At 37.6% G+C, this 27920-nt stretch overlaps 1 long non-coding RNA gene across 1 annotated transcript; it reads right to left on the reverse strand.

Annotated features, from left to right (window-relative positions):
• On the reverse strand, nt 1–27920 carry LOC144302273 (uncharacterized). The gene is made up of 3 exons (XR_013369109.1): nt 27894–27920; nt 2247–2332; nt 1–893 (listed from the first exon to the last, which is right to left on the reverse strand). It is a non-coding gene; the product is annotated as an uncharacterized LOC144302273 (long non-coding RNA).

The raw sequence follows: 27920 nt of genomic DNA on the forward strand, positions 1-27920 counted from the left end.
AAGCCAGAAATCTGAAATGAGGATGTCGTCAGGGCCTCACTCCCTCCACTGCCTTAAGGGGAGAGTCTTCCTTGCCTCTTCTAGCTTCTGGGGGCTGCTGGCGCTCCTTGACATTCCCACAGGTCTGTATCCAGATGTCCCTCACCTTAGAAGGACACCAGTTCTTGGACGAAGCTCCACTCTAATCCGGTTTGACATCATCTTAATTTGGTGGCATCTATAAACACCCCATTTCTAAATAAGGCCACACCCACAGGTTCTGGATAGAATATAAATCTGGAGAGGAATGCCCTTCAACTCAGCGCACGGCCCTTTTAGAGAAGCGGAGACTGAGGTCCACACAGGTTAAGCAGTTTTCCCATAACAAATTGGAATCTAAAACCAAATCTGATTCCAATCCTGTGTTGTTTCTGCTGTCCCATAAAGTATGAAAGTTTTTGATGTTATTTGATTCTCCATATAAAGCCTATAAAAAATAGGAATGCTGCAGCATGACTGTTCTCTATATTTTCACTAAGAAAAAAAAAATGGCTTCCCTGAACTTTCTGCCCCTTCTATTTGTTCCCATGGCAACCTATTATAAGTCTTTCATAAGAGTTATCACTTTATTGTGTTTGCCCAATTATTTATCTCTTTCTACTAAAAGCAGAGAAAAACAGCATTGGTGGTGGTGCTGGCAAACAAGAGGGGGACAAGAGGGCCCGCCTTTGTCACCTAGGTTAGATACAAAGCTTGGACTTGAACCCATCCTCGGCGACCGGGGCTTCGTCTCACGTAGCTCCTTCCAGGGTCCAACCCGTCCTCCTAGGTGCAGGGCCACCTATTCGTGGGTGTCATCAGCCACAGTGCCCATAACTGATGAATTTCATAAAGGCCAACAAAATGTGCGACACCTGGAAAAACACCACCCCGTTACAAAATAAAAGAACACAGCAGCACTAAAAGCGGCACGCGCCGTAATTAAACTGTGATAAAATATATGAACAGAATAACTGCAGTAATCATTACAGAAATAAATATGCAGATCAGAATTGATCGAACACCTCAGTACATTCTAATTTACTTATAACGTGGAATAGGTGGTGGTGGGGGGGTCTCCAACAGTAAGAAGGCTTTGGGCCTATAAAGATCCTAAAAACGCCCGATGGCCACATTAAAATCAGCTCTTTTTATGAGGATCAAAACAACTCCAGATTGTCTGGCATATGAGACGGGAGAGTGTGAACAGCTCTTTTTTTTTTTTTTTTTCTTTCATCACAAGTAAAGCAGCTTCTCCTTCTTATATAACCATCTTACTCAGGCTCAGTAATACAGCATTTGGTGAGGTCGTCATGTACTATTTGTGGCTCACTTAATCCTAGTGTTCCTCCCGGGGATAGGCCTAACCGAGAGATGTTTCATCTTGGTGTGTTTTTCCTGTGAAATTTTTGATCCAATTATCTTTTAATCTTTTGCTGCACAGTGTGTTGGGCAAGCAACTTAGCAGCGAGAGCCCTCGTCTATAATGACAATTAGCCCAAGAGACAAGAGGACTGAAAATATTTGAAATCAGGGACGGTGATTCTAAGCAGGAGAAAGCTTTATCATTTTCTTATCTCTCTGTTCCAGAGGACACCCAGCTAAAAGAACAACTAGATCTTCAGGATATTGTCAATTCTCTTAGTGAGGATTAATTTTAGTTCCAGCTCCCCTATACCCCCATCCATGCAATGAGTCCCTTCACGGTGAACATTTCCATGACATTCAAAGGAGATCTCGGAAATCGATGTGGACAACGTGGTTCCATACTGGGGAACCCTACAACCCTGGTGGGCAATGAGGGTTTACTGTGCTTAACTACAACGAAAGCCAAGGATGTAAAGGGACTCTGCACTTTTGTCACAATTTCCCAGCCTTCTACTGACTTCCCATCCTTTATTCTCTGGGCTGAACTCTTAGACCAGGATTTCATGATTCTCTTGCCAATCTCCCTAACTCCCTCGGCCCCTTGGCCTTCTCCCGTGCACATTTCACACACCCTTGTCCTGTGTTCATCCCGGGACCTGTCACTTGCTTCCACACGAAGTCAGCCGAGTACCGTTGACCAGATCCCCTGCTGTTCCACTTGCAGTCGGCCTCGGGAGAGTCCTCCTTCTCTTACCCTTTTATTTATCTTTGGTCAGCAGCCTACCCCAGTTCCAGTGCATCCTAAACGTTCTCCTCAGGTCCTCATCCCAACACTCAAGCTCATCAAAAAGCTCACCCACCTCCACAGAAGCATCAGGCTTGTGCCCCCTCAAGTTTCCTTCCCAATTCTCAGAAGTCTCTCTCTGGCCACACCTTCTCCTCCAGTCTGAGAAAAGGGAAAGTCTGGAAATTACTGATTTAGATAGAAGTGAATGAAGGACTTTCCTACTAAATCTAACTTTCACTTGGTCAGCAGGGTAGTTCATACTGAAATAATTTGCCTTTTTTTTTTATTTCTAGAGAAAACATCTCTTTTAGTTTAGGTTAATCAGCTCTGTAAACTATTAGTACCCATTATTTAAAATAAATGGGAAAGTAGAAATAGAATAACTTCATACAGTGGCTTTTAAGGATTACATTCTAGGGTATATTCCGATGTCCATATGCTCTCATCTATTCTATATTATCTTTAAACATTTCTATTGGGGGGAATTTTGGGACCTGGGGAGAATTTTGGGACAATCAGAACTTAGGCAATTTAGATAATTGGACAAGAGCCCTCTATACCTGGAAGGTCACGTGCAAGTGGGAAATATGTCCCTGTGATACATCTATAAGATCTCTACTCCAAAGCATAAACGTGTCTTCTAATTCCTGTTAGTTTTGTATGGAATTAAGGCTCACTTCTAGCATCTGTCTCATTTCCCACATTGTGTGGATAAATTTTCCCAATCGGGATACGCTAAAACAAAGAGTAATTCTAACTATGGGTCACTCAAATAAGAGAAACGTTTTTACCCAATTTTTTTTTTTTTTTAAAGACTTGTTATATGAGGAGAGCTGATGTCGGAAAGACTGGCTACTCAGCTGGCTGTTAGAGCGTCTCCTGACACCCCCTCTTTAGTAGTGGCGACGTGAGTTTGCAGATTCAGGATGTGACCTATGGAGAGTCCTAAGGAAAGGAAACTCATGGCTGGAATTCCACCAGCGACGTGCCAAATCGCCCTGGCCCTGACCAGCTAGGGCCAACCAGTTCACTTGGGCAGCCCAGCGTTCTGGTTTCTGCAGGATACTTCTGGAAACGGTTCCGTTTCACCCCTTCCACGGTCTTGGGCTAATCTTTGCAGATCGAATGCCCACTGGCAATTTTGAAGGAAGGATCAAGTCTGCGACTGATGAGACTAGAACTAGTGTCAGAAAGTCTGGCATTGGGCAGCCCTGGTGGCTCAGCGGTTTAGCACCTGCCTTCAGCCCAGGGCCTGATCCTGGAGACCCGGGATCGAGTCCCACATTGGGCTCCCTGCATGGAGCCTGCTTCTCCCTCTGCCTGTGTCTCTGCCTCTCTGTGTCTCTGATGAATAAGTAAATAAAATCTTAAAAAAAAATTCTGGCATTTGTTGTCTCCACTGTAATTTTTGGTGGCATCACAGGAATATAGAAAGATATCAGATATTATGGAACTGCAACACCCAACGAGTGAAGGCCAGGAATACAAGGTTCCTTTTTCACATTCAATGTATTTTTTTCTCTTGTAAGTACATTTCTCATAGTCATTGAAGGCAATGAAAAGTGCTACTGCCTGGTTTTAGGAAACATTAATATGACTTCTTAGGCCTTCAGAGAAAGAGAGAGAGAGAGAGAGAAGGACACCGTGTGTTGTACACAGCAAACTTGTTATTAAGTTTCCATGCCTTATTCAAGACCCAGTCTTAGGAATTCTGCTCCCTTACCAGATTATGTGAACAAATCCCAACCCTGATGCCAGCCATTATTCACTGAGCCCAGAAGGGGACATCTGGCTTGAGATGACTCACTGATTTTCTCATCTGGGAGTCTGAAATTTGTATCCAGAAGTTCTAGTTAATGTCATAGGAGCTTTTACTGTGCAGCCCTTCCATGTTCACTCAGAAACAGAAAGAGGCAAGATCTACAAAGGGGCAAATGCTTAGAAAGACGCCAGTAAGGTCCTGAGTGATAGGTATGCACGTGAAGGGATGAGGGAGAAGGAGCAAGAGAACCTAGGGACTAAAAGAGAATGGAGACTAACTTAGCCCCCAGCTGCTTGCTTCTTGCAATTCTTGCCCTTAAATTCCATAGATCATCCGTGCATGCTAGTAAAAGTTATTTTGTTTGTTTGCTTCTGTGTTTTAATCCAATATACACAAGTGTGTAACTCCCAGCAAAATGATTCCTAGGAGAGTATGAATACATCCGCTAAGTAATTGAAGCATTCCTTCCAAACTACAATACCTTCCATATAATTTTTGATAATATTTTTGGTAAGCAAATTTTCTATTCATGTTTCAACATTTATTCTGTACTTAAAATATGTATACATATATGTATATGAAATATGTATATTCATATATATGTGCATGCGTGGGTGTATCCAATTTTTTTTAGGAAACACCCACAAGACATTCAATTAGTAATACCACTTATGTTTTGCCCATGTTAAAGAACCAACAAAAACTCCCTAGTAATATGTCTTTTGCATAGTGATTAAAAACATGGGCTTTGGTGCCAGACTGACTGAAATATTGGGAGGATTACATGAATTAATTTATGTGCAGAACTTGGAACCATTTCCCACATATATAACAAGCATTCAAAACTAGTATAGCTTATTATCATAATGTTCATTATCTTTATAATTATAATATATAATAAGCATTCAAAGTTATTGTTTTCATCATAATTACTAATACTATCATTATTAAAAAGTTGGTTTAGTCTCTGGAGAACTTGTTATAAGAGAGAACTACAAACCTAAAAGAGCAAAACCACCTTTTCAAGGACCATAAAACTATTTAAATTCAGAAAACAAATCAGCCAAAATCAAATATAAAAGCACTAAGCTTAAAGGATGAAGGTTTCTTCTACTTGGGAGCCAAATTAGTGGTAGAACATGAATTTGAAGAAGGTTGGACAAACTGAGTTTTGCTGCTTAGAGATTGTTTGGCAACATGGCAACAAGACATCAGCCAAGATCCTACGACTCCAAGCACCTTGTACTGCTTTATAAAATGTATGAAAGGGCTATTGACATCCTCTTGGAAAAAATAAGAGAACAAGGTGGGATCAAGGGTAATTGATATGGCCAGAGACTTGAGAAGTATGAATAAGAGCTCAAGCCAAATGCCTTCTTGATTATTATTCAGGCTATATGTGTGGCCCAAGAAACTAAATCTGTCAGAGAGTATCCTTTTTGCTGTACTTCCATCTTAAATTTACTCTCTTAATCATTAGAGCAGTACTTAAGATGACCACGATTAATATGCTTCCTAAAGAGTTTAAGAATGTCTTAGAATAATTATGAGTAAACTGTTCTATAAACCATCAAACCGTAAATACTCTAAATTTTGTGAGCCATTGTTTCTCTGTTGCCAGTACTCATCTTTTCCTGCCGTTACAGCCTGGAGGTAGCCAGAGACAACACTAATGAATGAGCTTGGCTGGGTCCCAGTGAAGCCTGATTTACAAAAACAAGAAATAGACCAGATTTGGCCTATGGGATATTGCTTGCCAGTGCTTGTCTTAGAAGATTCCAATCACTTTTCCCCAACAATCTTCTCTCTCAGTAAATACTTACTTAGAGACTTGGTAGGCACTTCAATATTGTTTAATCTCTAATGTTTGATAGAGCAAAAAAAGCCAGACCACTAGTGTTTGTATCTAAAGAGGATGAAGGCAAACAATTGGAATGGTAAGCTTCAGGTCATGCCTTGTAGTGGCAAGGAAGAGGAGAGACAAGATATGCCACTGCTCAGATTATCATGCATGTGCTACAGTGGTTCTTTAATGAATCTGGGTTAGAAAATAGAATTATAACACATCAAGCAGAGATATTCCTACTAGGTAAAAGGAAGAAGGCAGGTGCATAGGAAAAAGTCGGTGAATAGGGCTAATTTCCCAAAGGAAATGGCTCGGTCCTAATACAGGGAAGTCATCGGACTGTGAACACTACAGTGACAGAAAATATACTTCTTCACATATTTGGGACCCTAACACCGAGCCTGCACTCAGAAAATGTTTAATAAATCCTTGTTCAAGCATATCCAATCAAGTGGCAACAGGGAATATAATCTAATCATACCAATAGGGGATCCAAGCGGTGGTCATCACTAAACCCTGTGTCTTTACGTGGAAGATGTCCAGCTCAAAAGATGACGACATGAGAACAGAATCTAGTCCTAGAAAGTAGAATACAAAATCCAAGGAGAACTTTGTGAAGTAGGAAAGAAGAGAGGAGGAAAAATCTAGGCCCTACTCCAGAGCAGGTCAACACTAGAAGAGGAAGCCATTGGAATAAAGGTGTCTTGGGAAAATATGAGCATTTCATATCTACAGTATTGGATTCCCAATCTGATTGATAAAAAGGAGACTTAAAGGGGATCCAAAGGAAGTCAAACAAGGAACCCATCAGATGTTACTGGAACACTGACTTCTAAACCTAGAAGAAATTCTTAGCTTCAAAACTCAGTGAGGTTGATGATATAGTATCATAAGTCAGGGAAGATTTTTAGGGACGAATAGAACTTAAACACATGGGTATTGTGTAGAGGTAGCATATAGTTGAAGAGGAGAGGTTGAAAGGTTGGTTAAAATACAGTGTAATCCACTAGGATCATAGATCTCAGAGTCAAGTATCTTGGATTTAAATGTTGACTCTGCCACTTAATGCTTTCCCACGTTTAGCTTTCACTCTTAAGCAAGTTATTTAATATATTTATCTTCAGTTAGCATTCCTATAAAATGAGCATAAAAATAGCACCTGCCTCATAAGATTGCTATAAAAGCTTAATGAGGGAAACATGCAGAGTGCCTTTTGTCTGGCTATATAGGAACTTTTCAATAAAGGAAAGATTTTATTAAATAGGAAAAGGAAAAAAAAAACTAGTAGGGAAATAGGTCTAGCATGTCCTACATTAGTATTTGTTAGAATATATTTAGATTTATCAAAGTACAAATCTAGGAGCACCAAGTTCATTTTTATTTTCTTTTCTGTATTGGCAAGAGCCAGCACTCTTGGACTTTGCAAATTTTGCTAAAAGCAATTTCCAGGATAGATTCAGAGCCTCCAGCAAATCAGATTCTAATCTATGGGTTTGGGTTGAAATTTAGAGACTGCTCTACTATAAGGTAAACTGGCAAGTTCCTGGCTTGAAGAAAAATACACGAGCTCCAGCATTGCAAGGAAAAACTAAAATTGTTCCTAAAACTTTCTCAGAATCAGCCACTCCTCAGTCCTTAAATTTTTCCTGAAACCAAAAAATGAGCCTAACATGAGACAGTTATCCTTTGGAAGGCTGTCAGAATCAGGCTTGTAGGCCTGTGATGACCTCAATCTGAACCTTTGGAGGAGTCAAGAGAACACTAGTGTGGCCTGGTATTCAGTGTATCAGTGGATTCATCAAACAGGAGCTTTTATTCTTTTCTTTTATTTTTTTAAGTTTTGTTTATTTGAGAGAGCAGGGCAGTGGACGGGGACAAAGGGAGAGAGAATCTCAAGTCGACTCCCCACTGAGCGTGGACCTGACACAGGGCACAGGGCTCCATCCCACAACCCTGAGATCATGACCTGAGCCAAAATCAAGAGTTGGTCACTTAACTGACTGAACCACGCAGGAGCCCCCAAGAGCTTTTATTATTTATGGTTTTCTGTGGCACAGTGACCTCTCCCTCCCAACCTTGCAAAAGGCCAGATTTGGACAGAAAATAGAAAACTCAGGATAGGGAGAATGTCCTCCATCTCCCATACCTCCCTGGACACAATGGGCTTCAGAGACTTACTTCAGATAGTCAGTCTAGCAGATGGCATATTGCCTGATGCCAAATATCCTTTGGAGAAAATGAAAACCAAGCCCAAGTGCCACGAAACCTTGTCATAAAAGGTATATTCTTTTTCCCACATTTTTCTAGATGTAAGGTGGTTTGAGTTTCCAAATGAACTCTGTTAAACATTTAAAATATGTCTTCAATGTGATTATAAGTCACTTAAAACATCTTCCAGGCTACCTTTGTGATATTTAATTCATATCAAATTTAAATACATTTCATTTCCTGAATCGAGAGGCAAAAAATTCAAATAAGAAGGAAAACAAAACTTTGAGTTTCTGTATTTTCTTATTTGGAATGATTGAATGTAAGACCCACAACACCTTGAGGCATTGCAACACTTAAATTATGCTTTCACCTTGAAGAATCAATATGGTCATTTGTCATTAAACAGTGACTCAGAAGGAAAATATCAACAGCACAAGGACATTTCATTTGAATTTTCTCTCGGACCTCCTACATCAGAATCAATAAGAGTATCACTAAAAAGCTGTGATACATCACCCCCCAATCCCCCCAAAAAACCCAGTTAGTTAACTAGAATACCTGAAGTAGGGACTCAGAAATTCACTCCTTGCCAAAGTTTCCAGCAGATTCTTGTATACTATAAAATTTGAGAATCCATGACTCAGGGATTCTGTTCTGACACTAGATTCAATAGTCAAAAAGATTTTTAAAGTAAAATTTACATAAACTTTATAATTCATTTTTGTCCATAATTTCTGGCACATCACGGACTATTCTATTACATTAAAATATTGTATTAGTAATTTCTTAAACCCAAATAAAAATTTTAACTTTCAACCAAATATGCAAAATTTTGGTATCTTTTCCTATTGGAACTATATATAGTATTAACTGGAAATTTCAAAAAATAATTACCTTGTCTTTCACAAGAAAAAAAGAAAATTTAATAAAAATCCGTGGAATTATTATCAAGCATTGGGAACATAGGAGCAAGGGACCCTTCTTTCTGATAAAATCAGCACAAATGAGGTAAGCCCCATAATTTCCCTGGCTTCACTTCAGTAGAGTATTCTAAGAACACAGTTCTGGGAAGAAGGACTGAAACAGATCAAGGAAGTTTTGTTGAGTTGAGAAAATAGAGATTCAACCGTGAGAAAGTTGAGGCAGGAAGAATTTTCAGGCCAGGGACCTGGAAGGAGTGAGTCATCAGAGGGAGAACCTCAGAAATCTGTACGGAGGTCTACCTGGGCGGGTTGCTAAAGACCACGTTGTATATGCGTAAAGTGAAGCTCAATGATACCAAGCAAAAATCAAAATGTTTAACTATACAATTTCTGAGATCACACAGGGGTAGAAGATATTCATCCTCCAACCAGCAGAGAGTAGAATGCTCAATAAAAATTCAGGGTATTTATCAGAGACCCCAGAGAGTCAGACCTTAGTAATAATGCTACACTGGGTAAAAGGCTATTCTAAAACTTTCATAACAAAGATTAAAACTAACTTAAAAAGGAGACCAAAATAAAAGGCTGACAAGTCCAGCTTGATGAGAAATGGCTTATTAAGGGGCCTTACTGGACAGAACCCTGTCTAGGCAGCTGCAAGATGAGTAGCTCTCTGTAATCCCCTCCCTTAAGACCTTCTGTACCCTAGAAACTGGGAGTACGTGCTGGGGAATCACCCGAGGAGAGAATGCTTAAGAACCGACTGTGCCATCCAGGTGCCCCTGCATTGTTTACATTTTTAAATAAACAATAAAGGGGAAAAAACATCCCCTTCCAAAAAAAGGTAGTATGTGTCACAGTCATATCTCTAGGGCAGATCAAGGGTGTTATGCCCTGGAGTATACTCAAGGGTAGTAATTAAACAAAAAGAAAGAATGTGGAAAGAGGGTCTGTGCTCAAGAAAGTTTCAAGCCACAGCATGGTCTTCATGGTAGATTTGTTCAAGATACTGTTAGTCTGGTTCCCACTATAGATACAATGTATGTAATCATATCACAATGGCCGGGATCTGATCCAAAATTAATAGGATGTGAAGACTTGGAAAAAGGTCATCTATAACCATCTATATAAAAACAGGCATAGAAATGATAGAAATCAAAGGATTAATCGTTTAAAATTACATGTATATATACATACATATATATGGAAGATGAAAAAATCAGCTTGGTAGACTTAAAAGTAAGCTTGTACTTGACACTGAAGAACATACCAGTAGATTTCGAGTTCTGATAGTAGCAACCATCTAAACTGAGGCACACAGGCAGAAATAAAACAAAATGTAAAAAGCCTCAGTGATTTGTAGGACATCATCAAGGGGTCAAACATACCTGTCATTTGAGTATAAGGAAAAAAAAAAAAAAAGGAGTAGGCCAAAACAATGTGTAAAAAAATAACAGCTAATTTTTTTTCAAAGTAATGAAAATGTAAGAAGCTGATAATATTGAGCAAGATAAACAGAGAAATCATACCATGGTATACACTGGAAAACAGTGATAAAGGGAAAACTTCAAAGCAGCCAGAGAAATAAGCCACAGTACATATAGCAGAGCAAAGATAAGGATAATCTCTGACTTTTCATGAGACCAAAAAAAAAAAGTAGGCAAAGTTGCTACTGACAAAGTTGCTGAAAACAATTAAAATTTTACATGTAGCAAAAAGTCCTTCAAAAGTAAAAGGAAACCAAAAACATTTGCATATACATAGTACCTAAGAGAACTTGGTGTCTGCAGACCTACACTGTGAGACGTATTAAAGAAAGCTCTTTAGAGTGAAACCTTGATCTTCAAAAATTAAGGAAGAGAGTAAGAAATATTTAAAATGTGCAAAAAATATAATTTTTTTCTCACTTTAAAAATTCTTTAGAGTTGAGGCTATAGCATAATACTTATAACAATGAATTGAACATATATGAAAGTTAAACACGGCAACCATAGCGCAAAGAAAATGAGGGAGAAATGGAGGTATATTGTGGTGAGATTCATACATCATATGTAAGGAATGTAATAATATTTGAATATAGACAACGATAGATTAAAATTGTATATTGTAAATCTTAGAGCAACCACTAACGAGCAAAACAGAGAGACAGCTTATAACTCAAAAAAGGACATAAAATTAAATAATAAAAAATAATCAGAAAAAAGGACAAGCAAAGGAGAAAAATTAAGAACAGAAGCAACAAATATAATGATTCTAGACTTGAACACATCCAGATCAAAAAGTAAATATAAACCTTCTATGTAACTCCAAATAAAAGGCCGTGATTGCTGGACTGGTATGTTCGGTTTGTAAGAAATGCATTTAAAACATAAAGCATACATATTTTTAAGTAAAAGGGTGACCAATTACATACTTACTAATAATAAGAAAGTGGCAGTGGCTATTGGATATCACAGAAGTAGACTTCAGGATGAGGAATCTGACCATTCCTCAAGAATAATGCTTAATAACAACAAAAGGCTCAATTCATTAAGAATAAAAATGCTTAACGGGAGCTCCAAAGCTGATGAAGCAGATACTCAACAGTTTAAAGGAAAAATAGGCAAACACAGAGTTAGAGTGTGGAATTCCAACCCTCTTCTCGCTAAAACAAGGACGTAAGGCTAGCGGCAAGGATACAGTTGGTTTGAGCATCACTCTCCACCCGCTGAGCTAGTGGACATTTATAGAACAGCCAACAATACCAGAATACATACTTTTTTTCAAGTGCACACAAAACTTTAATAAGATGGACAATATGATGTCATAAAATTATTCTCAATAAATTTTAAAATGATTGAATTTACATGGAATATACTATCTGACTATGGTAAAAATCAATAAATTTTAAAAATGATTTTCTAAATATGTGGAAATCACTTTTTTGGATGGTGGAAATGTTCTGAACATTCGTCAAATATACTGCCTTATATTTTAAAATGGGACCATTTTATGGAATACTTTTATTAATTTGATTAAATATTAATTAAAAGTATACATAAAAATACTCATTTGACCTCGTTGAAGTGTTAGAAAACTTTTATTACTGGCTTCATCTTCTAAAGAGATTTATTTAAAAAAAAAAGAGATTTATTTGTACTCCACTCTCATTTCTTATTTTAACATCTGGCTCAAGTTCTTTTTTTATGCTGGAAAAGAATTCTGGAGCTACTACTCTGCAAGCTTGGGAGCATGCCACTAACCAGTGCACGACTTCGGAGGGGAATAGCCGTGGACTAAGGGAATGAACAAACAAATCTCCAGATTTTAAAGCATGAAGCAAAAGCCCAGAACTTTTTATCACTTCTCGTATATTAAGCTCTTTTTTGTTTGTTTCCCTTCTCTTTTCTTTCCACTTTATCATTAATATCTTCTACTGACCTATTTTCCTACTTCTTAATCCTTTTTTCTTCTGATTTATTCTGCCTTCAACACTATATTGAGCTCTTAAATTATTTAGTTTTCATTTCTAGAATTTTCTCTTTTTAAAAAAGATTTTTATTAATTTATTCATGGGAGACACCGAGAGAGGCAGAGACCCAGGCAGGGGGAGAAGCAGGCTCCCTGTGGGGAGCCCGATGTGGGACTCGATCTGGGACCCCAGGATCGTGACCTGAGCCGAAGGCAGATGCTCAACCGCTGAGCCACCCAGGTGACCCTCTAGAATTTTCATTTTGTTCCTTCTTAAAATAAATTACTCTCTACTCAATGATCTTATCAAATGTTTTCTTGAACCTATTGGTCCTTTCAAAGTCCATGATTGCTCACTCCCCAAAATAGGTCACCTATATGTCTGTTTCTAGTATACATATAAATATTTAACAAAAAAGAGAGAAATCTAATTGATACTGACAACAGATCAGTGTCTGGCTGTGGCCAAGGGCTGATGGAATAAGAGAACTGACTAAAAAGAGGCAAGTAGACATATTTTTTCCTTCTTCCTTTTTTCTTTCTTTCTTTCTTTCTTTCTTTCTTTCTTTCTTTCTTTCTTTCTTTCTTTCTTCTTTCTTTCTTCTTCTTTCTTTCTTTCTTTTTCTTTCTCTCTCTCTCTTTCTTTCTTTCTCTCTTTCTCTCTCTTTCTCTCTTTCTTTCTTTCTTTCTTTCTTTCTTTCTTTCTTTCTTTCTTTCTTCTTTTCTTCTTTTTTTGTGGGTGGGGTAAGAAAATGTTCTGTATCTTGATTATGGTGGTGGTTACATTTGTACATTCCTTCTGGTCTTATACCTTTTAGTTACTTATCTAGTCCTAGACCTTTTATGTAAATACAACTAAGCTACTCATTCATACATACATTTGTTCTTCTGTTGATTCCAACAATATTAAAAGCTACTGCATGCCCATCCTTTTACTAGGGACCCAGCCATAAACAGGACAGTCTCAGCTTCCACCTCGTGGAACTTTCATCCCCCTGGTGGCCCTCTATCTTTCATAGTTTTCTCACACTCTTTTGTTTATATAAAATGCCATGCTGTTTCCATCTATATATTCAAACTATACACACTTATTCAAAGTCAATTTTAAAGGCCATGGCCTAAGTGAATCCTTCCTGTGCTTGAAGCAATCTCAAGCGAGTCTGAACTCTCATGTTAAGTTATTTGTTCCTCTAAAGGTATTTGTGTAACCTATCTTGCATTATTAATGAGGTAGCCCATCTGACTAGACTTCAGATTCTTTAGGTGCAAGAACCTTACTTGGCACACTAACTCTTCTATGTACTTCAGTATTTAGAAAAGTGCCTGGAACATAGTAAATAGTGATTAAGTGATTGAATACAAAAATATATCATTGTAATGTGTATAAAATCATGGTCTGCATTTTCATATTTTCTACCTAGTAATTCACCAGATTCTCCACTTCTAATTATTGAGTTTGAGTCACTTATAACCCTACCATGTCTAATTCTAGCTTGCATCTTCTGTGATACTTTATGCTCACAAACCAGATAATCAAGCTTATTAAGGACTGTGTATTAAATAAATGTAATTAGGTACTTAGGGAGGCTATAATGACTTTTCATACATTAAAGCATGGCTTGAGAGTTTGGGTTTTAAATCTAATAGCTCAGAAGGACTATTTTGTCAACATTCACATTTGGTTTTATATTTTGAAGAATAGACAATGGTTTCCAGAAGTCTGACCTCCATAAAAATAGGGTACTGTATTGCTAGAAAAATCATTCCTTTTATAGAAAATGGCCATTCTAACACTGGATATGTGTCCTCTCTGACAAATGAATTCTAGTGTTCAGGACTCAGAACCAGACAGCTGTCACAGCACCACTGAGGATTCCTCTAAATTGGAGCAGATGGTGCTACTTATTTGGCCATCTAATGCTATTCTGAAGTATCAGTTGGCCAACTGCTGTGGTGGAGGTATGAAAATAGGAGATTTATTTAGAGCCGGAGGATGCAAGCACAAATGTTTTGGGATGCATAGTTTAAACTGATACAGAAAAATTGTATACAACAAATTGCCAAGCCAGATCTATTAGAGGGTGTGGTTATAAAGCCCCAACTCTCAAATGAAAGCAGTCATGGAAAATACAACCTCTTTGGCCAGCTGCACTGTAATCTATTCCATGCCCTTTTCCCCTGAGACACACACATGCTCACAGGCATACTCACACATGCACACAAATAGAGCACATGTATTTCTACACATACAGTTACTAATCAGTCTGACATTTAAATTTAATGCCGCTAAGTAACCAGCTGGGTCACCTGTGGCCAGTCTGTGAAAATATGCACAGCATGTGTCAGTGGCCTACATCAGAAGTGAGAGTTTTTCTCAGCTCTGGCTTTAAGGTAGCAGCTGCAGTCCTATGTAGCTTTTTATCAACACACAACAATCTGGGCTTTCTGCATTACAAGGATATCAAATATTCTGGTCATGCCTTTGGTCATCTCCATAGCAGCTATGGCTCATTCCTTATTGGAATTGTATCTACTTAAACAAAACTCTGCTTACCACTGTTCAAAACACAATTTTAACTCTAATTTATATCATTAACTATATATAAAGCCTAAAGATAGCTTACAATATCTATTAAATAGAATACCAGTGCGTTGTAAACTCTTTTTATAAAGTCAGTAAATTTCTACTATGTGTATAGTGAACTTCTTACTTGAGAGAAATGAACTAATTAAATTATTCAACTGAGCAGCAATTTAGATTGGTATGCTATGTTCCCTAAAAGGGAGTAACTTTTTTTTTATTTTTTTATTTATGATAGTCACAGAGAGAGAGAGAGAGAGAGAGAGGCAGAGACACAGGCAGAGGGAGAAGCAGGCTCCATGCACCGGGAGCCTGACGTGGGATTCGATCCTGGGTCTCCAGGATCGCGCCCTGGGCCAAAGGCAGGCGCCAAACCGCTGCGCCACCCAGGGATTCACAAAAGGGAGTAACTTAAAAAAAATACACAGAAAACTTAGAGATTATTTCCAGACATATGTATTGGAGACCAAGCATATACATGCCACATGAATTGGAAATACCAAAATGCTGATCAAAATGACAAATTAAAATAAACCTAAGTAAATCGATGGATCAACTTTGCATAGTCTATCAAGAAAATTGAGCCTTTCATGGATAAAGAAGGCTTTAAAACACAGAAGGAGTACCTAGCCATGGAAAGGGGAAGGCCCCCAAACTGATCAAGATCAAAGGCAACTAGGAACTCCCAGGAAAGATGGCAGAGTAGGAGGGTCCTGAGCTCACTGCATCCCATGGACACACTGAGATAATAGCCACATCAGTGGGACTAACCCAGAAAGCTACTTGAAGACTGCTGGAACACTTTCCACAGTAACTGTAGAGAGGAGGCCACATCAAAAAGGGTAGGAGGGACAGAGACACAGTTGGGAACCAAACCCCTATCAAGACTAACCACAAATGGGAGGAACCACAAGGACAGAGGAGCAGGATAATCAGCCCTCGCACCAGACACTCCAAGCATGGGGAACCTGCACTGGGAATATTGGCTTTGAAAACCAATGAGGCTTAACCACAGTACTTATAATTATTGAGGCTTAACATGGGTACTTTGAAAATCGGGGCTCAGCTCTGAGAGAGCCTTAGAAAACTGAGTCCCTGTCCTTAAAGAGCCAGTATAACAAATAACCTGGCTGAGCTACAGCATAGAAATGGCAGTTTGAGAAACATCTGGGGTATACTGCAGGTGATTTATGTACTAATCTCAGAATGTGCACTGGAACAGCAGGAAACTTTAGGAGACTTACCCAAGAACATAAGTTCTGTGGGCACCATTGTTCCTCACCCCTAGGTAGACTGGACACTTGGAGGAACCAGCAAGAATACTTGCCACCTGTTCTCCTAGCCTTGCATACCCCACCTCCATGCTCTCCTGTGGATTTACCCCATCCAACCTGACCCACTTGGCTCTCATCCTTCCAAAGCAGCTCCTGTCCCCACACATCCTACAAACAATTCTAGCAGGGACCTGAGCCACTTCAAAGTGACTTCTGCCCCTGGGAGAGAGAAAAATAACCACATATATCAATGGCCTATAGTCTCAGGTGCATGGAACCTTTAGTTGGTAGTACAGCAAGTACCCAGCTGATCAGTCCCAGACTAGGTGCCAGCATCTGGTATGGCTGGTTGCATAACCTGCCAAAGAAAGCCTTTCAGAAGACAAGGCAAGCAGAGTTCCCTGAAAGTGACTACAGCCCTAGCAGATGGGTTAAGGGCAAGCAACTGGTCTGACTGCTGACATTGCCCAACCACAGGACTGTGCCAGCTCCAGACTGTCACCTTAACAGCATAGAGACCAAACCCTGCCCAGTATACCCACAAAGGCCAATTGAGCCATTGCACCCAACTGGACTGAAGGCAAATGAAGCTCAGCTACAATAGTAGGACACATGTGACCTACATGGGAGAATCCATGAAGTATCTAGTTCTGGTAAACAGAGGACAATAAATAGAAGAGTAGAGGAAGCAGAACAGATCAGTGATCTGGAAGAAAGAGTAATGGAATGCAACTAAGCTGAACTGTAAAAAGAATAATAAAAAATAAAAATAGATTAGGGGAACTCAGTGACATCATTAAGCATAATAGCATGTGCATTATAAGAATTCCAGAAGGACGGGATCCCTGGGTGGCACAGCGGTTTAGTGCCTGCCTTTGGCCCAGGGCACAATCCTGGAGACCCGGGATCGAATCCCACGTCAGGCTCCCGGTGCATGGAGCCTGCTTCTCCCTCTGCTTATGTCTCTGCCTCTCTCTCTCTCTCTCTCTCTCTCTCTCTCTCACTGTGACTATCATAAATAAATAAAAAATTAAAAAAAAAAAAGAATTCCAGAAGGAGAAGAAAGAGGTAAGGGGGCAGAAAAATTATTTGAAGAAATGATAACTGAAAACTGAACAATTCTGGGAAAGAAAAGAAACATCCAGATCCAGGAGGCACAGAGAGCTTCCAACAAATTAACCCAAGGAGACCTGTACCAAGATACATCATAATTAAAATAGCAAAAAGTAATAATAGAAAATGTTAAGATCAGCAAAAGAAAACAGTTACATATAAGGGAAACCACATAAAGGTCTCAGCTAATTTTTCAACAGAAACTTTGCAGGCCAGAAGGGAGTGGCATGATGAGGTCAAAGTGCTGAAAGGAAAAAACAAACCAACCAAACAAAACATGCAACAATGAATACTCTTCCCAGTAAAGCTATATAATTCAGAAGAGATAAAGAGTTTCATGCAAAATGCAACAATGAATACTCTTCCCAGTAAAGCTATATAATTCAGAAGAGATAGTTTTCTATGCAAAAAAAAAAAAAAAAAAAAAAAAAAAAATTAAAGAAGTTCCTCACCACTAAACTAGGCTTTCAAGAAATGTTAAGGAAAGGCCATAATCAGGAGTAAGAAAATTATGAAGGTAAAGAAAATTCACCAATAAATTCAAATATAATCAAAGTAGTAGAATAATCATTTATAAAACTAAGACAGAGGTTAAAACACAAAAACAGTAGGATCATTTAAATCTATAAAAATCAATGAAGAATTCACAAAATAAAGGGATGTAAAGTACGAATCAGGTGCACATAAGAAGTGGAGGAGTAAAAGGGGCTTTAAAAGGGGTTCAAATTTAAATGGCATCAATTTAATATAGAGAGATATATGCATAAAATGTTGCATATGAACCTGATGGGAACCACAAATCAAAAACGTATAATAGGGGAACCTGAGTGGCTCAGTGGTTGTGCATCTGCCTTCAGCTCAGGGCATAACTCTGGGGTCCTGGGATCTAGTCCCACATTGGGCTCCCCTCAGGGAGCCTGCTTCTCCCTCTGCCTGTGTCCCTGCCTCTCTCTCTGTGTGTCTCTCATGAATAAATAAATAAAATATTTAAAAAAACAAAAACAAAAGCAAATACATATAGTACATGCACAAAAAATAGAAAGAAATCCAAGCATGTCCTTAAAGAAAGCTATCAAACCACAAAGGAAGCAGCAAGAGAAGAATAAAGAAATAGAGAAGAACTATAAAAACGGTGATAAAAACAAGTAATAAACAAGACATTGCACTTGTAGGGGACTTCAGGACTTCTTCAATAGAGAATTCAAATTAATGTCATAAAAAATATTCACTGGCTTTGAGAAAAGAGTGGAGGCAATAAGTACCTACCTATAAATAATTACTTTAAATCAGAATGGACTAAATATCCAATCAAAAGCATAGGGATACTGAATGCATAAAAAAACAGGATCCAATTGTATGTTGCCTACAAGAGATTCACTTTAGACCTAAAGACAGATGCAGAATGGAAGTGAAGGGATGGGAAAACATTTATCATGAAAAAGGAAGGAAAAAGAAAATTGTGACAGTAATGCTTATATAAGACAAAATAGACTTTCAAAGACTGTAACAAGAAACAAAGACACTACATAATGATAAAGGGAACAATCCAACAAGAGGATATAGCAATTGTAAATATTTGTGCACCCAACATGGGAGCACCTCTACATAAAGCAACTATTAACAGACATAAAAGAAGAAATTGACTGTAATACAATACTAGTTGGGGACATTAACACCCTACTTACATCAATGGGTAGGTTATCCAGACAGAAAATTGGCAAGGAAACAGTGGCTTTGAATGACATATTGGACCAGATGGACTTAATATATTCAGAGCATCCTATCCCAGAACAGCAGAAGACACATTTTTTTTCAAGTACACATGGAATATTCTCCAGAATAGAGCACATTAGGCCAGAAAAGAAGTCTCAATAAATTAAAAGGCCTGAAATCATATTATGCATCTTTTCCTACCACAATGGTATGAAACAAAAACCAATCACAAGAAGAAAATCCAGAAACAATATGCCACTAAACAATGAATGAGTCAACCAAGAACTTAAAGAGGATATCAAAAAATATAGAGACAAGTAAAAATGAAAGCATCAATCCAAAACAGGATGTAGCAAAAGCTGTTCTGAGAGAGAAGATTATAGCAATGTATGCCTACTTCCAGAAGCAAGAAAAATCTTAAATAAAACAACCTAACCTAACAACCTTAAGGAGATAGAAAAAGAGCAACAAACAAAATCCAAAGCCAGGAAAAGAAAGAAAATCATAAAGATTTGAGTAGAAATAAATAAAATAGAAACTAAAAAACCCAACAGAACAGATCCATGAAACCAGGAGCTGGTTCTTTGAAAATAAAACTGATAATCCTTTATTCATATTCCTTTAAAATGGAGAGGACTCAAATAAATAAATAAAACCAAATATGAAGGAGGAGAAATAACAATGAAACCACAGAAATACAAAAGATTATAAGAGAATATTGTGAAATATTATATGCTAGAAAACTGGACAACCTAGAAGAAATGGATAAATTTCTGGAAACATAACTCCCCAAAACTAAATCAGGAAGAAATAGAAAATTTGAACAGACCTATTAATAGCAATGAAATTCAACTAATAATGAAAACACTATCGATAAACAAAAGTCCAAGACGAGATGGCTTCACAGATAAATTCTACCTCATATATAAAGAAGAATTAATATCTGTTCTTCTCAAACTATTCCAAAAGGAGAAGAGGAAGGATAGCTTCCAAGTCCATCAACAAAGCCAACATGAACCTGATAACAAAACCAGATAAAGATACCATAAAAAAGGAAACTACAGGCCAATATCTCTGATAAACATAAATGCAGAAATTCTCAACAATATACTAGGAAATTGAATCCAACAATATATTTAAAAAAAAAACATTCAGCATGATCAAGTGGGATTTATTTCAAAGGTGCAGGAGTGGTTCATTATTCATAAATCAACAATGTGATATATCCACATTAACAAGTGAAAGGATAAAACTATATGATTATCTCAACAGATGTAAAGAAAAGCATCTGACAAAGTTCAATATCGATTCATGATAAAAACTCTCAACAGAGTAGGTTTAAAAGGAACATATCTCAACAAATAAAGACCATATATGAAAAGCCCATAGCTGACATCACACTGGATGGATGAAAAGCTGAAAGCTTGTATGTAAAATCAGGAACAAAATGTGGATGTCCTTTCTCACCACTTGGATTCAGCATAGTACTAGAAGTCCTAGCACAGAAATCAGACAAGAAAAAGAAAAAAAAGTTATTATACTTTGTAAGGAAGTGGTAATGGCACAAAAATAGCACAATTTGTAAGGAAGAGGTAAACTTTTATTATTTACAGATGACATTATACTGTATAGAGAAACTGTCAAGATTCTACCAAAAAGCTGCTAGAACCAATCAATGAATTTAGTAATGTTGCAGGATACAAAATTAATGTACAGAAAGGTGTTGTGTTGAATTTCTATACACTAATAACGAGATAGCAGGAAATGATTAAAAATACAATCCCATTTACAATCGCACCAAAAATAATAAAATATTTAGGAATAATCTTAACCAAGGTGATGAAAGACCTGTACTCAAAGAATTATAAAACATTGATGAAATAAATTGAAGATGACACAAATGGAAAGACATTCCATACCCAGGGATTTGAAGAACAAATATTGTTGAAATGTACATATTACCCAAAGCAATCTACAGACTTAATAGAATTTCTATAAAAATACAACAACACAGGGTGTCTGAATGGCTCAGTCACACATTTACCTTTCCCTCAGGTCATGATCCCAAGGTCCTGGGACCAAGTCCCGCATCAGACTCCCTCCTCAGTGGGGAGCCTATTTCTCCCTCTCCCTCTGACACTCTCTCTACTTGTGCTCTCTCACTCTTTGTCAAATAAATAAATAAAATATTTTTAAAAAACACAAAATACAAACAACATTTTTTACAGAAATAAAACAAATAATACTAAAATTTGTATGGAACCACAAAAGACCCTAAATAGCCAAAGCAATCTTGAGAAAGAAGAACAAAGCTGAAAGTAATATAATACTAGATTTTGAGATATAGTAGAAAGCTGTAGTAACCTAAACAGCATGGTATTGGCACAAAAATATACACACATATCACTGGGAAAAATAGCACAAGAATAAACCCAAAGGAGGTAAGAATATATGGTGGGCAAAGAATATACAATGGGGAAACTAGACCACTTTATTATATCATACACAAAAATAAACTCAAAATGAATCAAAGATCTAAATGTGGGACCTAAAACCTTAAAACTCTAGAAGAAAACATAGGCAGTAATTTGACATTTTCCTAGATATGTTCCTTCAGGCAACGGAAACAATAACAAAATTCAACTATTGGGATTACATCAAAATAAAGAGCTTTTGCACAGTGAAGAAAATCATCAGAAAAAGAAAAAAGCAACCTATTATATGGGAGAAAATATCTGCAAATGATATAATCCACTATAGGGTTAATATCTAAAATATATAAAGAACTTATATAACTCAACACTCCCCATAATAATCTGATTAAAAATGGGCAGAGCACCTGAATAGAGACTTTTCCAAAGAAGCCATAGAAATGGCCAGCACCCAATAGCACTAGTCGTCAGGGAAATGCACATCAAAACCACCATGTGATATCACCTAACACCTGACTAAATAGCTGGAATCAAAATGAAAATAAATAATAAGTATTAGTGAGGACGTGGAGAAAGAGGAACTCTTATGCACTCTTGGTGGGAATGCAAGCTGGTGTAGCTACTGTGGAAAACAATGGGTAGATTCCTCAAAAAATGAAAATTATATTCACCATATGATCCTGAAATTCCTCTACTGGGTATTTATCCAAAGAAAATGAAAGCAAAATTTTGAAGAGATACGTGCCCTCCTATGTTTATTGCAACACTTTTTACAATAGCCATGATATGGAAGCAACTCAAATGTCTATACATAGTAGAATGGATAAAGAAGATGATAGATGATGATGATGACAATGATGAAGATAGATAGATAGATGATAGATACACACAATGGAATATTACTCAGTCCTAAAAAAGAATGAGACCTTGCCATTTGCAACTGGATCTACAGAGTATGAAGCTAAATGAAATGATTCAGTCAGAGAAAAATAGATACTATATGATGTCATTCATTCACAGGTGGAATTTCAGGAATAAATGAAGAAAGATAAAAAATGGATTCTTAAATACAGAGATCAGACCGATGGCTGCCAGAGGGGGAGTGGGCAGAGGCATGAATGAGTTGGATGAAGAAGACCACTGATCTCGATGAGCACTGAGTAGTGTACAGAATAGCTGAATCATACTTTGTACCTGAAACTAAGATAATGCTATGTGTTAATTGTACTTCAATAAAACAGTGCAAAGGCAACTAAAAATGGAAATTGCTTTAAGTACGTACGTACATACATACATAAACTCTTACACTAAAATTGAGAATTGTCCCAGGATGACCTTGTAGCATTAAATGGGTAAAACTTAAAAAAACAAAACAAAACAAAACAAAAAAAAAAAACAGGGATGAATATCAACTATAGAATCGATGGAGAGAGGACACTCATGATCACAGCAGGCAAAGTGCCCTGGGGACGGTGAGCTAGAAGCAGACAGACCTGTGAATGCTTTTCTCCTTGTGGGAGAAAATATTATCAAGGATGTCTCTACCAAATTATCTTTCCAGTAGGTTCTAAATCCTTGAAACGCCTGTAGGGAAATTTAGGGGCAAAAGTGTCATCCATACTGTTAGGACAGTAAGAGCCAGCAGAAATAGCAGACTCCAAGCTGTTGGCATTTATCAGCACAGTCTCTTGTCTGACAGGTATGGTCATAACTGATTTCTTTTTGTCCCAGGTTAACTCTTTGCCCTGACTTGAGATTTATGACTCAAATTATTTAAATCCTATTAATTTCATTTCACAGAAAAAAATCTATTGCTGACTTGCTTACTGATTTACTTACTGACTGGCTGGTTCAACCTCCACCCCATCTCCTGTTCTTTGCTACCATCCCTTCTACCAACTTTCACCAGGTAAATTAGGCCTGATACTCAATTTGCTGAATTTTAATTTCAAGCTTGTGAACTATACCTGTTTTGCAATCCATTTCCCATTATCTGGAAGAAGTGCCGTAGACACAGATTCAAAATGGTAAAATTGCAACATACTCAGGTAAAATGAACGAATCAGACTTAGAGAATCCATATTATAATGGTTAATATTTATGGAATACTAAGGGATAAGGTCTGTTTTAACTTTGCATGCCTATGTCACTTAATTCTCTGACAGCTCTTTAACATAAGTAATAACCTCATTTTACTAACGAAGAAGCTGAGGAACAAAGAGATTAAATAATATAACTGCTACTGCTAGAAAATGGCAGAGCTAGGATTCGAACCTAGGAAGTTTGGTGTCAGAGCCTTTCCTAGTAACTATTAAACAATCTTCTTGAGAAATGAAAAACACTAAGGAAAAGAAAAATAGGGTGCTCTTAGGATAGTGTGTAAATCATCATTGCAAATTACAATCTTCAAGAACATCTTTGGATCACTAACGCCACAAACCCATACGTACTCATCAAGAAATTAGGTTCTGGAGAGCCTGAGTAACTTAGATTGATGAGTCTGTAGTTGCCATATCTAGACGAATATAACGAAAGAATCTCTAATGACAGGGGGAATCCTAGACAGCTTCCAAAGCTTTTAGGAAATTGAAGTGGTTGTCTATTTTTAGTTGTCAGGTGTATCTTTAGTTCTATTCGATCCTAAGCTTCAAAACAAGGCAAATGTCCCTAGAAGTTATATGCCCATAAGAGATTTTAGACACATAACTGGGATTGCTATTCCTATCAAGGGAGGATATAGTGCTATTTTACCACACAGAGTGAAAATCCATGGTTTACTGTTGAGCAGAGTGTCAATAAAACACAATATCGAGCTTAAAATGACAAGGTTATATGATGAATTTGATGTAGCCTTAATCATTAAATAGCGCTATAGCTCATTATATAAAGACTCTGCAGCAATTCTAATATCTTGGGGGTGAAGGACTAGGGAGAGTCCATAAGCTGATAAGTATAGTAAGACATGCCAATACTTTGCATGATGATTGGTGCCATGATTTGAATATTTGTGTTTCCCAAAATCTGTATGTTGAAAACTTAATGCCCAATGGGGTAGTATTAGGAGGTGGGTGATGATTATAGAAGAGGCCCAAGAAAGCTACCTTGCCTCTTCCGCCATGTAAGGATACAATGGAGAAGTCAGCAGCCTTCTGTTAGGAAGATGTGCAGCCTCTGGACTGTGAGAAATAAAATTCTGCTCTTTATAAGGCCCCTCATCAATGACCTTCTGTTAAAGTAGCCTGAATGGACTGATGTGGCTGACAATCTATTTTTACTTATGTTTTCATGTAACAGGGTACTTTGTAAGCCTGTCTGTATGGCCTGAAGTTAATCTGGGTAGTCATCTCATGAAGGGAGCATGTTGCCAGGATTAATACTAGAAAGTACTGTTGAATCAGGAACATATTTGGAATGAGTGAGGATGTTCTGAGTTGAGAGTAGATGGCATTGTGAAGAAAGTGTTAATATTTTCATGTTTTTGCCTTCTCAGAGCTTTCTGAGCAAAGATTACTGGCAACATGGGTTAAAGGATGATTGATTAGAAATGAGTAGAGACCTCTAGAAAAATTTAAATATTTATTTTCTTGATCGCTTGTGTTTACAATTCATAGAGTAATAAAATCTGGAGCCCTTTGTTTACATTTAAAAGAGAGGTTGTTATAAAAACCTAGATTTATCTCTTCCCAGAAAGAGTTTGTTTTCATCAGAGAAAAAAAAAATTTCTCTTCCTCTCTCTGGGAGAGAAGTTCCTATATAAACTATAAAATGTATAGTTTTAGAGTTCCTTATCTATAGTGTAAAACCCGCTTTTGTGCATGCAGGTGACATCTGCCCTCATTACCTTACCATACGCAGGGGAAGAATATTAATGCTGAGGTTGTTATATAAGTAAATAATTTGCCTTTCTCTGATGCAAAAACCTCCAGGATTAAAAAAAATACAGATAATAAAAAAATAACTAGTTATATTGTAAATAATAATATTCTAAGGTCTGATTAACCAGTGTGTTTGTTCTATATGAATGCCTCCGAGAACAATTGCTTCTCAGATTTGATTGTGCAAGATGTTCATGTGTTGCAGAAGTAAAAAAGGTCACTAATTAAGTCAATTTGGGAAAAGTGATGTAGCATATCCCTCTCTAGGATATTTACAAATTGGGGTCTACAGACTCAGAATTTAAAAATGTGTTCAGTGTTGATTTAGGATTTATAATCAGAAATACCATTGTAGAATGACCTCATAGCGTTATCTTCTCCCTCTAAATGTGTCAAAAAGAGTATCTGGAAGTTAGTGCCATATTCATGGGTTTATTTTCTGCCTAAATATCCTGGAAGAGTTACAAGTTCATGTCATCTTTTATTGCATTGTCCTCAGAGTCTTAGAAGTTACTCTCTTGACCATGTAAAAGCAGTGACTATTCACAAAGAGCAGGGCTTTTCAATACCAACAGCACATTAGAATCATCCAGGCAACTTTAAAAAAATACCAATGCCTATGTCCCAAATCACACCAATTAAGAGAGCCTCTGAGGATGAGTCTTGGAATCTGTAAGATTTAAAAGCTTCCCAGGTGACTAATGAGCAGCCAGGCTTGTGAACCACTGATACAGAGCAGCGGCTCTCAGATTTTAATGAATGTGGGTATCACTGGCATATGAATGCAAATATCTGCAGAGCTTATTATTCAGCAGGTCTGAGGTGGGTAGAAAGCTGCTTTTAAGACAGATATTCTAGAAGACTCTGATAAAGTTCCTCATTGACCACACCTTGAGATACATTAGTATAGGCCAAACATAGCATTATGTCTGCTTCTTGACAGTTAATCAAGAATCCCACCTTCTAGAAAACAGAGAGTGATTTTCCAACTCTCCCTATTGTACCTCTCAATCCACGTCCATTTGCAGACACAAGGGGTTTGAAATTACTTTTAAAATTCTAACAACAATGTCCTGACCCATTTTTATTGTCCCCAGCAGAACTCTGGATAAGGATGAAGAGTCTAACTTCCAGCAGCTAGACTCAGTTGTAAGAAGAAAAGCCCAGCCACCCTAGGAATACTCTCCCTTGACAATTCATAAATCCAGCTTCTCTGGGTAGTCTCTCCACCTGTAATATACCTGCTTTAGACCTCAATTACACATGAAAGAGAATGAGATATCCAAAAACATTAATTTCTTTTAGAAAATATGGGGAGAAAAATTTCTCCTTTTGGTAATACTCAAGTAGTTCCTATCAGATCAGACAAAGATGCTATAAATAACAACTATGATCTCTGAGCAGAATATAGAAGACTCAAGGGACTGGAAGGAAAACAAAAATGCCCAAACATCAGAGAGCAGTCAGCACATAAAAAAAAAATCAATGAGGTAAGTTTCCCACTTTTTATAGTTGCTAGCCTAAGAGCAGACCACCACTGGCATGCAAAGTAGATAAAGCCCAGGAATAGACACCAGAATATGCAGGAAGCAAAATGCAGAATATGGAAATCCATAGGATCTGGAAAGTGAAGCAGAGGATCCTGCAAAGAAGAGAACATGGGAGCCCCAAATTCTTCAAATAACTCTGTTCTAATCTCTGGCTAAACCTTCAACTATACATTCAAGAGGCAGCTTCCAAGTAGCCCAGTTAAGGCTTAAAAAAAACCCTGAATGATGAATTCAGAATTTGTAGTTTCCCTGTAGGAATATGTCAGAATCCAAAACTACAATATCTGATTCATAATATCTAGCATACATTCCAAAATTACATGATATATTAAAGCTACAAAAATATGACCGATTTTCAAGAGAAAAAGTAAAGTCCAAACTCAAGATAATGCAGATGTTGGTTTTTAAGCAGCTTTTAAAAATATGCTCAGTGAAGTAAAGGAAAATATACTTGTAATGTGTTAAAAAATAAGAAGAAATCCTAGTAGAGAAATAGAAATATAAAAAGTAACTAAGGGTTCTGACACCTGATTCCAGTGTGTGGAGAGGAGGGGTTTCCCTACACATACAAGCAATTCTCAGACACCAGCTGGATATCCTATAATTCAGTTCAATTCTGATGCTAGCTACCTGGAGATAGTATCAGATTCCACAGGGTAAGGGCTCAGTCCTCCCAGACTGCCCCCACCTCAACTTCAGAGGCCAATTATAAGACTAGATTGTCATTTGTGCTTCTGGCCAGCTGTAGAGTGAAGATATCAATGACCTCACCCCCTGTACCACCACCTCCTGCTCCTTAGTTTCCATTAATTTGCTACAGTGGTTCACAGAACTCAGAGAAACATTTTACATACTAGATCACTATTCTATTATAAAAGGATCTAATTTAAGAACAGCCAGAGGGAAGAGATTCCTAAGGCAAGGTACAGAAAGAGGAAGAGTTCTCATGACCTCTGAGTGCACTCTCCAAATTTCCATGTGTTCACCAACCTGGAAGCACAACCTTTTGGAGGCTTC

The sequence above is a fragment of the Canis aureus genome, chromosome 31 (assembly GCF_053574225.1).
Source record: "Canis aureus isolate CA01 chromosome 31, VMU_Caureus_v.1.0, whole genome shotgun sequence".
Classification (NCBI taxonomy): Eukaryota; Metazoa; Chordata; class Mammalia; order Carnivora; family Canidae; genus Canis; species Canis aureus.